The sequence below is a fragment of the Dermochelys coriacea genome, chromosome 1 (genome assembly GCF_009764565.3).
Source record: "Dermochelys coriacea isolate rDerCor1 chromosome 1, rDerCor1.pri.v4, whole genome shotgun sequence".
Lineage (NCBI taxonomy): Eukaryota > Metazoa > Chordata > Testudines > Dermochelyidae > Dermochelys > Dermochelys coriacea.
The window spans coordinates 141,005,298-141,019,688 of NC_050068.2; the positions used below are offsets into that span (position 1 = coordinate 141,005,298).

Genomic DNA, 14,391 nt, shown 5'->3' on the forward strand with positions numbered 1-14,391 from the left:
GAGATGCCTGAAGCAGGACGCTGGATCTGAATATCCCTTTTTGGAGAAGCTTGCATCTCAATTCAAACTCTGATTTGGGCCTATCTCTGCTGATACCAACAGATATTAAAATGTGGTTATGGTCACAGAAAAAGGACATTTGACTCAACAAATCTGCTCTCTAGGCATACACAGTAGCATCTGTTTACTTCAGTGAAAAAGTTTAAAGTTTATACTACTTTTTACTCCTGTTACCACTGCAGACCCAATAAAACTATGGGAGAATGAAACCTACCCCTCCTAGCTCATGTATCATTAGCAGAAATGCTTACTATGTTCCACTTGCATAATCTTTATTGCTGTTGATAATACGTCTGACTTTCAAAATGCAGTTTACGGTTGAAGGGCTGCTCAATGGAGGGGGTGAGGAGACAAAAATGTGAACAAAGTTTTTCTGGAAATTGAGGCAATGAACGTGGAACCCTAGTATAAAATTGCTTGTCAGACTATAACTATATTTTGGAAGGTATTGAGTTAATACTGACTATGTTTCTAAAGTCAGCCACAAATAGTGCTGTTCCTGAGAGCAAGTAATGAATTGGTTTCACTTACAACATACTTTTTATTTCACTGTTCAGATAGACTTTGATACCTATTCTTTATGCTACTTAAGTACTCAAGTAAATTATCTTCATTTCTACTTCGCCGGATATGAGGCTGTACAAAAGATTTTCTATAAATATTTTTTTAAATGCTCCCAAATCAAATGCCTAGCAAGAGCAATTCTTTAGGCTGCTGACACTTTTGATTTTACAATAACTGCAGAACAAAAAAGTCTCCTTGAATTCTTCAGCTGCACTGACATTTTTCCTCTGTGGGACAAAAGGTATGAGCATTTGTAGTAAGCCTGACTTTGTCATCTTTGACTGACTGATCTCTACAAGCATTTAAATAATGAAGTTTTTAATGGTGCAGCCTTGGCAAAAAGTTGAAATGCTGCATGTTGGAACTGTTCGAATGCTTGCACATGTCCTTTCCAATGTAGGTGTGTGCTTGCCCCAAGCACAGTTGCTGGATTATTTTTCCTTAGCGGTATCCGTCGGTTACCTCTGGTGCTGCACGCTCATAGCGCCAGTAGGAAGGACCTTGCCGATTCTGTGCCCCTTCAGTTCCTTCTTACCGCTTGTGACTGTTGCTGGAACTTCCCTCATTACTCAGGCAATTTCTCCCACTGGTTTTTCTTCTCTTTCTCATGTATATAGCTATTGTAGTTTACTGAGTTAGTTAGTTAGTAGTTTAAGTAGTTAGTAAGTTTTGGATGCCTCTGCCCTTGCTTGGAGAAGCTTGTCCATTCCCCAGTGCCAGGATATGTCTAGGACACCAGGCTGCAAGCCTTGCGCTTCCTACGGCAAGTCGATGCCCTTGTGCAACCTGCACTCCAGCTGTCTCAGGTGCCTAGGGGAAGCTCATTGGAAAGACTGTTGCCAGATCTGCAGGGACTTCAGACCCCACACGAAGAAAGGCCGGGAGGTGAGGTTGAAGGTCCTCCTCATGGAGGCAGCCCTAAGACCAACATTGGAGTGTTTGGGCTAAGCATCAAACACTTCAGCTTTGGTGTGAAGTGCTCCTCCCACCAGTTTGGCACTGATTCTCCTACTGGTGCCTAAGAAGCAGCACTGAGCACCAGGAGAAGAGTTGTTCCCCCATGCCAAAAGGAAGCAGGCAAGGGGTTCTGGATGAAGTGAGACCTGTGTCGGGCTGCTCTCCTTCTCCTGCACTACAGCAGCCATCTCCGCCAGCCTCAGTACCCCCGTAGGCTCTGCTGTTTCCGGTATGGGAAGTGCCATCCTCCAGCAGACAGCGTACCAGTCAGTTTGCGGTACTGTCAACCCCAGAAGCATTTGTGGCTGCTTGAGACCTACTCATTCTCCCAGTCCCGGGGTCCCTGGAGATTCAGGACTCGGCACCACCAGTACCTATGAGCAACAGAGAGCCATTCCTCAGCTTTTGTGTGGCACTACGGCCACCCTCTAGGAGAAAACCTCTTATGGTAGCCTTAGCTTGGGCCTCTCCATGGTGCTGTTCACTGGTACCAAGAGGGTTGGCACCACCTTGGTCTCCCGACCACAGCTCGTCTTCATTATTGGAGTCTGAAGAGGGATCCTACTCTCACCATCATCAGGACGGCCAGCACTACTCCCAGCTCTGTTTCTACTCTGCTGTTGCTTGAGTCGCTATGCTGCCCCTGAACACTTGGCGTCCGGGACCGTGGGGACCAGCACCCATGCAATGGTCTTTTTGGAACAAGGGGGGTTTCCCCCGAGCCAGGGTACCATTTCAAGGTGTTCATATTCTGTGGCCTCGAAAAGTAGGGCACCTCTGGTACCATGAAGAAAATGAGTACTTTGGGCACCTTAGAGACTAACAAATTTATTTGAGCATAAGCTTTCGTGAGCTACAGCTCACTTCTTCGGATGCTCAAATAAATTTGTTAGTCTCTAAGGTGCCACAAGTACTCCTTTTCTTTTTGAGAATACAGACTAACATGGTTGCTACTCTGAAATCTGGTACCATGCCGCGAGACCCCCAACCTGGATTCTGGTGCTGAACCTCAAGAGGATATCCCACAGGTCTCATTCGAAACAGAGGAAGAGGTGGAGGACCCTCAACCAGCATTAGCCTCTTCCTGCTCATCCCCAGATGAGGCAGTGATGGATACTGATGTGTCCTTACCTCAAGATGACCACAAGGCCTACCAGGACTTATTGAAGTGGGTGGCCTTGAACATGGATATCCGAGCCAAAATGCTCAAAGAGATGACACACACTTTACTGAACATTTTGTCAGCAGCAGGCCACTCAAGAGTGGCTCTACCCCTTAATGAGACAATCATGGATCTGCTTAGAGTGCTCTGGCTGATTCCTCTTCCCTTCCTCCTACGGCCAAAAGGACTGAGTGCAAATACTGCGCATGAGCCAAAGAGTATTAATTTCAGTTTTCACTCTCTCCTCCAGGGTCCCTAGTGGTGGTGGCCATCAATGAGAGGGACTGTCAATGTCAAGTGGGCCCCACACCCAAGGCAAAGTTCCCCCAAAAGGTGGACTTGTTTAGCTGAAAAGCCTATTAGACAGATGGGCTAGATCTCTGAATACTGAACTAGCATGCTTTACTAGAAAAAAGAAAAGGAGTACTTGTGGCACCTTAGAGACTAACAAATTTATTTGAGCATAAGCTTTCGTGAGCTACAGCTCACTTCATCGGATGCATTTGGTGGAAAATACAGAGGGGAGATTTATATACACACAGAGAACATGAAACAATGGTTTTATCATACACACTGTAAGGAGAGAGATCACTTAAGATGAACCATCACCAGCAGCAGGGGGGGAAAGGAGGAAAACCTTTCATGGTGACAAGCAGGTAGGCTAATTCCAGCAGTTAACAAGAACATCTGAGGAACAAAAAGGAAAGGAGTACTTGTGGCACCTTAGAGACTAACACATTTATTTGAGCATTTTCGAATGCATCCGATGAAGTGAGCTGTAGCTCACTAAAGTTTATGCTCAAATAAATTTGTTAGTCTCTAAGGTGCCACTAGTACTCCTTTTCTTTTTGCGAATACAGACTAACACGGCTGCTACTCTGAAATCTGAGGAACAGTGGGGGATGGAGTGGGGGGGAGAAATAACATGGGGAAATAGTTTTACTTTGTGTAATGACTCATCCATTCCCAGTCTCTATTCAAACCTAAGTTAATTGTATCCAGTTTGCAAATTAATTCCAATTCAGCAGTCTCTCGCTGGAGTCTGTTTTTGAAGTTTTTTTGTTGAAGGATAGCCACCCTCAGGTCTGTAATCGAGTGACCAGAGATATTGAAGTGTTCTCCGACTGGTTTTTGAATGTTATAATTCTTGACGTCCGATTTGTGTCCATTCTTTTAATGTAGAGACTGTCCAGTTTTACTAATGTACATGGCAGAGGGGCATTGCTGGCACATGATGGCATCTATCACATTGGTAGATGCGCAGGTGAACGAGCCTGTGATAGTGTGGCTGATGTGATTAGGCCCTATGATGATGTCCCTTGAATAGATATGTGGGCAGAGTTGGCAACGGGCTTTGTTGCAAGGATAGGTTCCTGGGTTAGTGGTTCTGTTGTGTGGTGTGTGGTTGCTGGTGAGTATTTGCTTTAGGTTGGGGGGCTGTCTGTAAGCAAGGACTGGCCTGTCTCCCAAGATCTGTGAGAGTGATGGGTCGTCCTTCAGGATAGGTTGTAGATCCTTGATGATGCGTTGGAGAGGTTTTAGTTGGGGGCTTCAGAGTAGCAGCCGTGTTAGTCTGTATTCGCAAAAAGAAAAGGAGTACTTGTGGCACCTTAGAGACTAACAAATTTATTAGAGCATAAGCTTTCGTGAGCTACAGCTCAGGGGCTGAAGGTGATGGCTAGTGGCGTTCTGTTATTTTCTTTGTTGGGCCTGTCCTGTAGTAGGTGACTTCTGGGTACTCTTCTGGCTCTGTCAATCTGTTTCTTCACTTCAGCAGGTGGGTATTGTAGTTGTAGGAATGCATGATAGAGATCTTGTAGGTGTTTGTCTCTGTCTGAGGGGTTGTAGCAAATGCGGTTATATCGTAGAGCTTGGCTGTAGACAATGGATCATGTGGTATGATCTGGATGAAAGCTAGAGGCATGTAGGTAGGAACAGCGGTCAGTAGGTTTCCAATATAGGGTGGTGTTTATGTGACCGTCGCGTATTAGTACCGTAGTGTCCAGGAAGTGGATCTCTTGTGTGGACTGGTCCAGGTTGAGGTTGATGGTGGGATGGAAATTGTTGAAATCCTGGTGGAATTCCTCAAGGGCTTCTTTTCCATGGGTCCAGATGATGAAGATGTCATCTATGTAGTGCAAGTAGAGTAGGGGCATTAGGAGACGAGAGCTGAGGAAGCGTTGTTCTAAGTCAGCCATAAAAATGTTGGCATACTGTGGGGCCATGCGGGTACCCATCGCAGTGCCGCTGATTTGAAGGTATACATTGTCCCCAAATGTGAAATAGTTATGGGTGAGGACAAAGTCACAAAGTTCACAAAGTCACAATGCTTTACTAGGTCTCTCTGATTTTAATATGTAAAAATTTAAGGATGTACTCTCCCAAGATGCCAGGTAGGAGTTCTCTTTGTTAATTGACGAAGAGAAGACATTAGCCCAGGTCTCCCTGCAGGCAGCCTTGGGTGCTGCCAGTTCTGTGGCCAGGTAGAACGCCACAGCTGTTAACATGTGCAGAAACTCATGGTTACAGTCTTCGGGGTTTCCTCAGGAGGTACAGCAAACCTTCCATGATCTCCCATTTGAAGGGCCTTCACTCTTTTCAGAGCAAACAGACACCAAACTCCATGGATTTAAGGACTCCAGGGTGACCCTAAAATCTCTGGGGTTTATACACTGGCAGTGTCCAGAAAACACTATAGTCCTCAACAGGCTGACACTATTTCACGGAACCTGCCAGGCAAGACCAGCAGAAGAGGAAGAACAAAGGGTTCAGACATAGACCCCGTCCACCAACCTCCTCCTCAGGGCTGACACAATCTGCCCGAGGCCCTCGGGCAGCTTGAAGCGCTCGTTTTTACAAAACGCTCAAGTACGACATCTCAATCCCTTCAGTTCTGGATCCAGTTACCCCCTTTTACAACCAACTCTGCCATTTCCTCGGTGCCTGGTCCCACATTACCTTGGACCGCTGAGTTCTAAGCACAAAAGAATTAGTTATACCTTCCAATTTTTATCCACCCATCCTCCTTCAGGGAACCTTCTCACAAACAACTATTGGAACAAAAAGTCCAATCCCTCCTTTGGGTAGGAGCCATGGAAGAGGTTCCACATCATCTAAAAGGAAAGGGATATTATTCCCATTATTTCCTAATCTCCAGAAGCTGGAGTAGGAGGTCTCAGATCAATCCTAGACCTGCATCATTTCAACCACTATCTCAAGAGCTTGAAGTTCTGCATGGTCTCCTTGGCTTCCATCATTCCTTTGCTCAGTCCGTGGATTGGTATGCTGCCCTTGATCTAAAGGATGCATACTTCCACATATCAATTTTTCCAAGCCACAGAAGATTCCTAAAATTTGTTGTGAACCAGTTCTTGGTTCTCTTGTTGTTTGGCCTGTCAGCCGCTCCATGGATCTTCACTAAATGTCTGACAGTAGTCGTGGCTTTCCTCAGGAGAAAGGGAGTTCTTATATTCCCATATCTTGATGACTGGCTTATCAAGGTCCAGAGCTCAGTTGGAATCCAACATCCATTTCATCTGATCGACCTTTTGGGCCTTAGGCCTACTAAGCGACTATCAGAAATCCACCCTTATTCCTGTACAAAGGATAGAGTTCATAGGGGTAGTTCTCGACTCTGTATGGGAAAGAGCTTACTTCTAGAGGATTATTTTCACTTGGTCTCGAACAGAAGTTCCCTTTAGACCCATCCAGTCACCACAGTCTGGATATGCTTGAGCCTTCTGGACTACATGGCATCATACACATATGTGGTATAACACACAAGCTATGTGTCAGACCTCTCCAGGTCTAGTTGGCTAGAGTATATTCACCCTTGCAACACCATGACCCTTGTGATTCACTGACTGGTGGTTGAACCAAAGCACAGTTTGTGCAGGAGTACCTTTTTCAAGGCCTCAACTATTGGTGACCCTGGTCTCCGATGCCTAGGCATTGAGTTGAGGGGCCCACCTAGGGCCCCTCAGGACTCCAGGTCTGTGATCCCAAGAAGAGCTTTCTCTTCATATCAATATCAGGGAACTCAGGGTGGTTCACCCCACGTTACGGACAAGACAGTTTCAGTTCTCACGGACAATACAACCACCATTGATTACATCAACAGACAGGGCAGAGCGTGTTCTTCCCCCTTATGTCAGGAGGCAGTCTGGCTGTGGGAGTTCTGCATCACACACTCAATTTATCTAGAAACATCTTACCTGCCAGGAACACAGAACCAACTTGCAGATTGCCTCAGCAGGTCCTTCTCCACTCACCACAAGTGGTCGCTTCGACCAGACGTTGCAAGGGACATCTTCCAAAGATAGGGGACTCACCTTATAGACCTGATTGCTACCCATGACAACAGAAAATGCCATCAATTTTTCTTTCTGTGGGGCCGCAGCCTGGGCTCTCCTATGGACACCTTCCTGTTAGCGTGGACAACTCACCTGTATTATGCCTTTCCCCCCAGTCCATTGATACACAAGATTCTGCTGAAGATCAAGGAGGACTAAGCATGGGTCATCCTCATAGCCTTGGCATGGCCCAGACAGCACTGGTTCACCACCCTGTCAAGCCTTTTGGTGGAGATTCCAGTCTGGCTTCCGCTACACTGGGACCTGATCTCCCAAGACCACAGATGGCTGCTCCACATGAACCTCAGCTCTCTTCATTTGATGGCCTGAAACCTCCATGGCTGAATCCTGAAGAGCAAGCATCCTTGCAGCAGGTCTGTAGAATTTTAATGGGCAGTAGAAAACCTTCGACCTGTGTGACTTATCTGGCAAAGTGGAAACTATTCTCCCCCTGGTCTTTCCAGTGTGGCATTCCTCCTGCACAGTCCTCATTACAACTTATTTTGGAGTATCTTCTGATCTTGAAACAGCAAGGTCTGGCCTTTTCCTCAATCAAGGTCCACCTGGCAGCCATTTCAGCCTTGCATCCTAAGATCGACAAAAGATCGGTCTTTTCGCGCAAAATAGTAATCAGTTTTCTCAAAGGCCTGGATTCGGTGTACCTTCAGGCAAAGGAGCCGATTCCTTCTTGGTGCCTAAACCTCATCCTGTCAAAGTTTATAAGTACACCCTTCAAGCCTCTAGCAACATGCTCGCTGTTGTACCTCTTCTGGAAAGCGTCCTTCTTAGTGGCCATCACTTTGGCTAGGAGTGTTTCGGAGAGCCAATCCTTCACATCAGAACCCACATATACAATCTTCTTCAAAGTGCAGCTGCGCTTGCATCCAAAGTTCCTCCCGAAAGTAGTCTCACAATTCCACTGCAGCCAAGCAATTTTTCTGCCAGTATCCTGCCCTAAGCTGCATGCGAAGAGGGAGGAACAGCGCCTACACTCCTTCACTCCTTGGATGTTAGACAGGCCTTGACATTTTATATTCAAATGCCCAAAACCATTCCACAGATCACCTCAGCTGTTTATAATGATAGCAGAGAGAATAAAGGGATGCTCCATTTCTGCCCAGAGGATTCCATTTTGGGATTACATTGTGTATCGAGGCATGTTACAAACTCATGAGAGTCCCTCCTCTGGCTAACCTGACTGCTTATTCCATAAGATCTTGGGCATCTTTTGCTGCATTTCTAGTGCAAATTCCTATTTAAGATACCTGCAGGGCAGCAATCTGGTCCTTGGTGCCCACATTCTCAGGGCACTATGCCATTATCCAACAGGCCAGAGATGATGCCAACTTTGGCTGTGCAGTCTTGTAGTCAGCTTGTACTTGAAGTCTGAGCCCATGTCCTGTGCAACTGCTTGTGAGTTGCCTATATTGGAATGGACATGTGCAAGCGCTTGAAAATGAAAAAAACTGTTGTTCTTTGAGCTGTGTTGCATGAGTCCATTCCAAGACCTGCCCTCTATCCCCTCCTATTGGAGTCAGTTGGGAAGAAGAAATTGAAGGGGCATGGGGTTGGTAGGTCCCTTTATACCGGCACTATGAGCGCTGGCACCAGAATGCACTGGAGCCGACCCTACGGATACCAGTAAGGGAAAAAATTCTGGCAGCTGTGCTTGGGGCACGCACACCTACATTGGAATGGACATGTGCAACACATCTTGCAGAACAACAGCTAGAGAAAAGTTGGTAACTGTTTTTTCTTACACACGCAAAGATAATACCCTGTATTTGTGTGTGTGTATGTATGTATGTATATAAATAAAAATAAGAAAATATATTGAGCTTACCAATGGTCTGAAACAGAGGGTGAAAAGTAGTGGTGGCAGTAGTTACAGGTGCTACAGCATTATTTAGTATAGTCCATACTAGAAGATTGTGGAAAAACTTCAGAGGGATCTAACAAAGCTAGGTGAATAGGCAAATTGGATACAGATGCAATTGTTGACAAATACTTTTCAGTGTGCATTTCCATGCATAATTTAAACTCCATACATACATCTGGGTTTTACTCAACTGTAACCACTCAGGAAAAAGACCTGAATGTCATTGTGGACAATTTAATGAAATTCCATACTCACTGCTCAATAGGGGTTGAAAAAACAAACAGTATTAGAATGTGCAAAGGATGGTATAGAAATAACATGAATACTGTAATGCCATTATTCAAATCTATGTTATGCACTCACCTGGAACATGAAGTTCAGTTGTGGTCACCCTCTCTCAAAAGAAAGACGTAGCAGAAATATTATTTAACATTTATATTGCAGCGGTGCTTAGAGAGATCAGCTGAGTCAGAATCCCATTTTACTAAGGTATTGTATAAATATAGTAAATGACAGTACCTGTTCCAAAGAACTTGCAGTCTAAAAGACAAAATGAAGCAGGTCAAGCAGGGAGGTGGGGATCACAAGGTAACAAAAGGCAATCTATGCAAAGCATCCTATCAGTGTGTTTGGTTCTCATCAGTAGCAGGGATCACAAGTTGCCAGCTACCTACCTGTTATCAGATGGCAATGTTCTGTATGCTTTTTGATGAATTTGAGGAGACAGATGAAGGCAGAGACTTTATGGATTTTCCTTCTGAGATATTACCACATATGAGGGATGGCATAGGGAAAAGAGTGAAGGTACATGTGGCAGAAGCAGGCAAGCAGGTGATTGAAGCTGGCATAGTAGGTAAAACCAGACTGGAAGCAGGCTTTGTAATAAGATAATAGAAGACACAGGTAGGGCAGGGCTCAATTTTTGAGAGTTTTGATGGTTAGCATGAGAAATTTGTTCTTCATAAATGGAAAAAGGGAAAGCCAATGGAGGGAGTTTGAGAGAGGGGTGAGGAAGATTATCTTAGCAGCAACACTTTTAATAGATTTGAGTGCAGCAGAGTTGCAGGCATTGAGGCCTTAGAGGTGAAGATTGAAGTAGTGAAGGAATGAGATGTTCAGAGATTGGCTGGGATTTTTGGCAACGTGGGCAAAGAGGAAAGGATCGGTCTTGAAGTTGTGCAGGAAGGCATGTTGAGATTTAAATACAGTCTGGATGTATTGTCAAAGGAGAGGGCAAAAGAGTCAGAAAATAAAACTGAAATTATGGGCTTGAGTAATAGGATGATAAGGGTGCTCTCTGCAATAATACAGCGAGATTGAAAGACCGGAGTGCTTTGGGGAAAGGTCAGCAGCTTGCTTTTGGCCAGGTGGAGTTGGACATCCATGAAAAGATGTCAGAGGGGGCTGAAATTTTAGTATGGATGGAGGAAAGCAGGTCTGCAGCAAACTCACAGAATTTGTGAGTCGTCATTTCAAAGAGGGAAGTCAAAATCACGTTTCTGAGAGTGTGTGTGAAAGGAGAAGAGAAGAGGTAAGGCAGAGGCCTGAGGAGCCCCCACTGAAAGAGAGAGAGTTTTGGAGAAAGACTTGCCAAATAAGACCTTGAGGGAGTGATCCAAGAGCTGGGGGAAGGAGGGCGTGGGGGGAACAGGAGAGGACAGGGTCAGGAAGGCCTAGGAATGATAGGATTTTGAGAAGAATATAGTGGACAATGTCAAAGTTCAAGGAGAGTGAAGATGAAAGCCCTTTGATATGGCTAGGATGAGGTCACTGAAGGTCTGGATGAGAGCAGTTTCAGTGAAGCGCAGGGAGTGGAAACCAGATTTAAGGTATTGAAGAATGGGATTAAAGGTGAGAAATATAAAATACCTGATGTAGATGGTGTGCTCAGTGAGTGTGGAGAAGAAGGGTAGAAAGAAGATGAGGCAATAATTTGAGGTCAGATCAAGAGAATGGTGACTAAAATGATTAGCGCTATGGAAAGAATCACATGAATAATTAGAAAAACAGAGAAAGTTTAGAGGTGTATAAGAGGAAAGATGAGGCAAAAAAAATATGTGGAGAGAAAGTTAATTCTCTCTGTCGTACAAGAACACAGGGATATTCAATTAAATTGAAAGGCAATAAATCGACAAATGATGAAAATACCAGTTAGCCTGTGGAACTCACTACCACAATATGTAATTCCCAACAATATTTTAGATGACATTTTTAAAAATGGAATAATGAGAACATCTACAGTTTCACTAAATATGATAAAAAAATGAGCTATATAAACCTTTATGCTTCAGGGCATAAATCAACCACTTTCTGATTTCTTGCACCTTCCTCTGAAGCATTTGGGACTGGCTACAGTCAGACATTGGATTAGATGGGTCTCTGGTCCGATCTTGTGTGGTAGTACTTATGTTTGATTCCAGATGACTCCAAAAAACCTAGTCCAAGTTAAATATCATTACGGAGAGAAACAAAGTGTGAATGACAAAAACAGAGTAATTGTACACAGTTACAAAAATTATTTGGATGCTTTATCATAGCTTAGCTATGCTACAGCAGTGACACTCATTAGTTTTTTAGTTTGGCTAGGAAATTGAATATTTAGGTAGCATAAGACATTAATTGTTGGACAGTCATGGAAAGTTCAGATGGTGGTTTTGCTCTTCATGAATAATGCTGACCTATATTTGTTTTAATGAGACAAGAAATAATAAAGCTGCTATAGTTCTGACAGCATAAGTCGTTTTTGAGATCCCAGTGAATATTGTCTTAGTTCCTCACCTCCTTGGCCATGAGATCACAGTTTAGGCTGTAGTGGGCAGAATGCTCAATTGCACATGTATCTACTTAAATGTGTTATCAATTATGTATAAACGTTAGATCACATTCTAATAACTTACTTTATTGATACTAAATTTTGAATATCACAGCAATTTTTAAAGTGATGTTTACCAGCCAACCTTGTCTATGCTGTCAGTGATGTGTAGGATACAAGTAGCTATATGCCTCAGTGAAAAGAGAGGCTATATCCACACTGTAATGTGTAGCTACATGCAGCAATGAAAGACCCTGGCAGAGGAAGCAAATTGGAAAGGCTCCAGGAGTTCCCTGCTGCCAGAGACTTTTACTATGGTGAGGAAAGGCTCTGGCAGGTGGGAGGCAGTGGGGAAAGGTTCAAGCAGTTCCCTGCTTTTTTTACCAACCTAGTGTCTCACTTCCTCCCCCCTGCCAGAGCCTTTCCTTGCGGTTGAAGTCTTTCTGGCAGCTCCCTCTGGTGGGGGAAAGGCTCCAGCAGCGGGGTACTGTCAGAGCATTTCTCTGCTGCTTCCCCACTGCTGGAGCCTTTCACTGCTGCGGGGGACAGCTATGGCAGAGGGGATACATCGGGACACTGTATTGCTAAAAATAGCAATGTAGACATGGGAGGCACTGCTTTCATGTGAAGGGAGTCCTGTATGGTGTATTCCCTGAGGTTCTGGTGTACCTGTACTCTTCTCACCTATGCAGTGCCTCATGGTCTACACTCCTGTTTATACCTATGCTAGGGGTTGTATGCAGTGTATGTACTCTACATGCTGCTGTTAGTGAAGACATAGCCTCCATGAGCACCGTAAATCATAATTTTATTTCTATTAACAGGGATTAAATCTATTTCTTTGCCTTTCAAGAAATTGTAATTTCAAATAGTAGAGCAAAGGAATTTTTAATTTGAATCAGAATATTACCATAGCTAATAAAATACTCTGTGTTATTAAACCAAATACCTGATAAGAATCAAAGAAAAAAAGATTAGGGAAAACACACAATTAATCGATTGTTTTCCTCCTTCTTAGCTGTTCATCCTTATTGATCTCTGATGCCTCAGAATGGGTTTTACAAGCTTACCTTTTTGCTTAGCAAGACATACTTGTTAAATAAATCTGAACAGCAACAGGAACACTAGAAATTATTTAACTGGGAAGAATGGGGTTTGAAATCCAGTGGGTCAAAAAATTCACAAGTGTTGTTTACCAGTTTTAGTTACTATTTAAAACAACTGGAGATCTGTTGTACTGTGTAGATACATTCCTAATCAATATATAAAGTCCTTAAATAACACTGATTAATTTGAGACATGTTATTAAATACTGAAGCCTCCAGAAAAGATTAACGTGGAAAGCTGTTCTAGATCTGTGTAAAAATGGAGTTCTGGAAGTTGTGTTCCTGGTTATGGAAAGTCTGGCCAGAGAACATTTTTGTTGAAATACTGAAGTAAGTGCAAACACCGTGGAGAATAATTAAATGTTCCCATCCTAATTATGTAATGCGTATGTGGTGGGAGCATCTAGTTCATGAAGTGATGCTGTAAATGTTAAAAACAAAGCAAGCATGATTATAGGAAGGAGACTTTGAGCTAAAATCTACTTAGCAGTTCTTTTCTACAATTTTTTCTCAGTATAATTCTTTGGGATAATCATTCATTTGCCATTTAGGGGGAACAAAATAAATTTTCCTGTTGAATTTGACTTTGCAAAGATGGAAAAAAATTTTGAAGCATTTTCTGTTGGCTAGAGAACTATGAAATATTTAAGTTGTAATTAAAATAAAATTCATATTCAGGGTGTTTAAAAACAAACTAGCTATTTTAGAACCAAGTTTAAACACTTAAGCACATTTAAAAATGAACTAATAAAAGTACAGGATTTTACCACTATTGTTAGTGATCTTGTCAATACCATAGTAATGTAAAATCTCTACTGCTCACTAGAATGCAGTAACTGGTTGATCTCATTGTAGCACAGGATATCCTGGAAAGTTCAGCAGTTATTTGTAAGACTACAGGTCTGATCTTCAGCTTCCTGAAAGGTCATTTTGTGCCGCCAGGGTGGTGCAATGACCTTTAAAATAGCCCTTAATGAGCAGTTGATTTAGGGAATGTTGATGGGCACCAGAGAATATGGAACTGGAGTGTGGCACACACCACTGACCCCAGACAACTACCGTAAAGGGGACTTGTCTTAGCCATCATAAGTTAGGGTAGCTTTGTGGCTTCTCTAACTTGTGCTGGGGGCTGTTTGCTTGCCCCTGATAAAAGGAGGATGTAAAGGTGGCCTAGTCACTTTTGCTGCTGCTTCTCCGTTGTATTATTTTAGCTGTTTTCATATTGTACTTGAAGCATACCGTTTACCTTTCAACATTGAAGTGCAGAGTTTTCCTCATCAGTCGTTTCCCTGTAGGCTTTCCTGGTTATTTGAAAAGAGCATTTTCCTTTGCCCAGTCATTCTGACAACACTTTTTCTTTACCCACTTCCCCCACACCCACACCCCCGTGTCACAAATTCAAACCTGTGTCCAGAAAGCGCTCATAAGAAAACACTAATACAATCTGTGAATCAGGAAGATAAGATGCACAAAGAGTAGTTCATCCAGTGCCTACTCTT

The 14,391-nt window shown here is 43.5% G+C and overlaps 1 protein-coding gene across 9 annotated transcripts in view; it reads left to right on the top strand.

Annotated features, from left to right (window-relative positions):
- The window catches only part of CNKSR2 (connector enhancer of kinase suppressor of Ras 2), a 384,996-nt gene that overhangs the window by 137,529 nt on the left and 233,076 nt on the right, over positions 1-14,391 (top strand). The window lies entirely within an intron of this gene.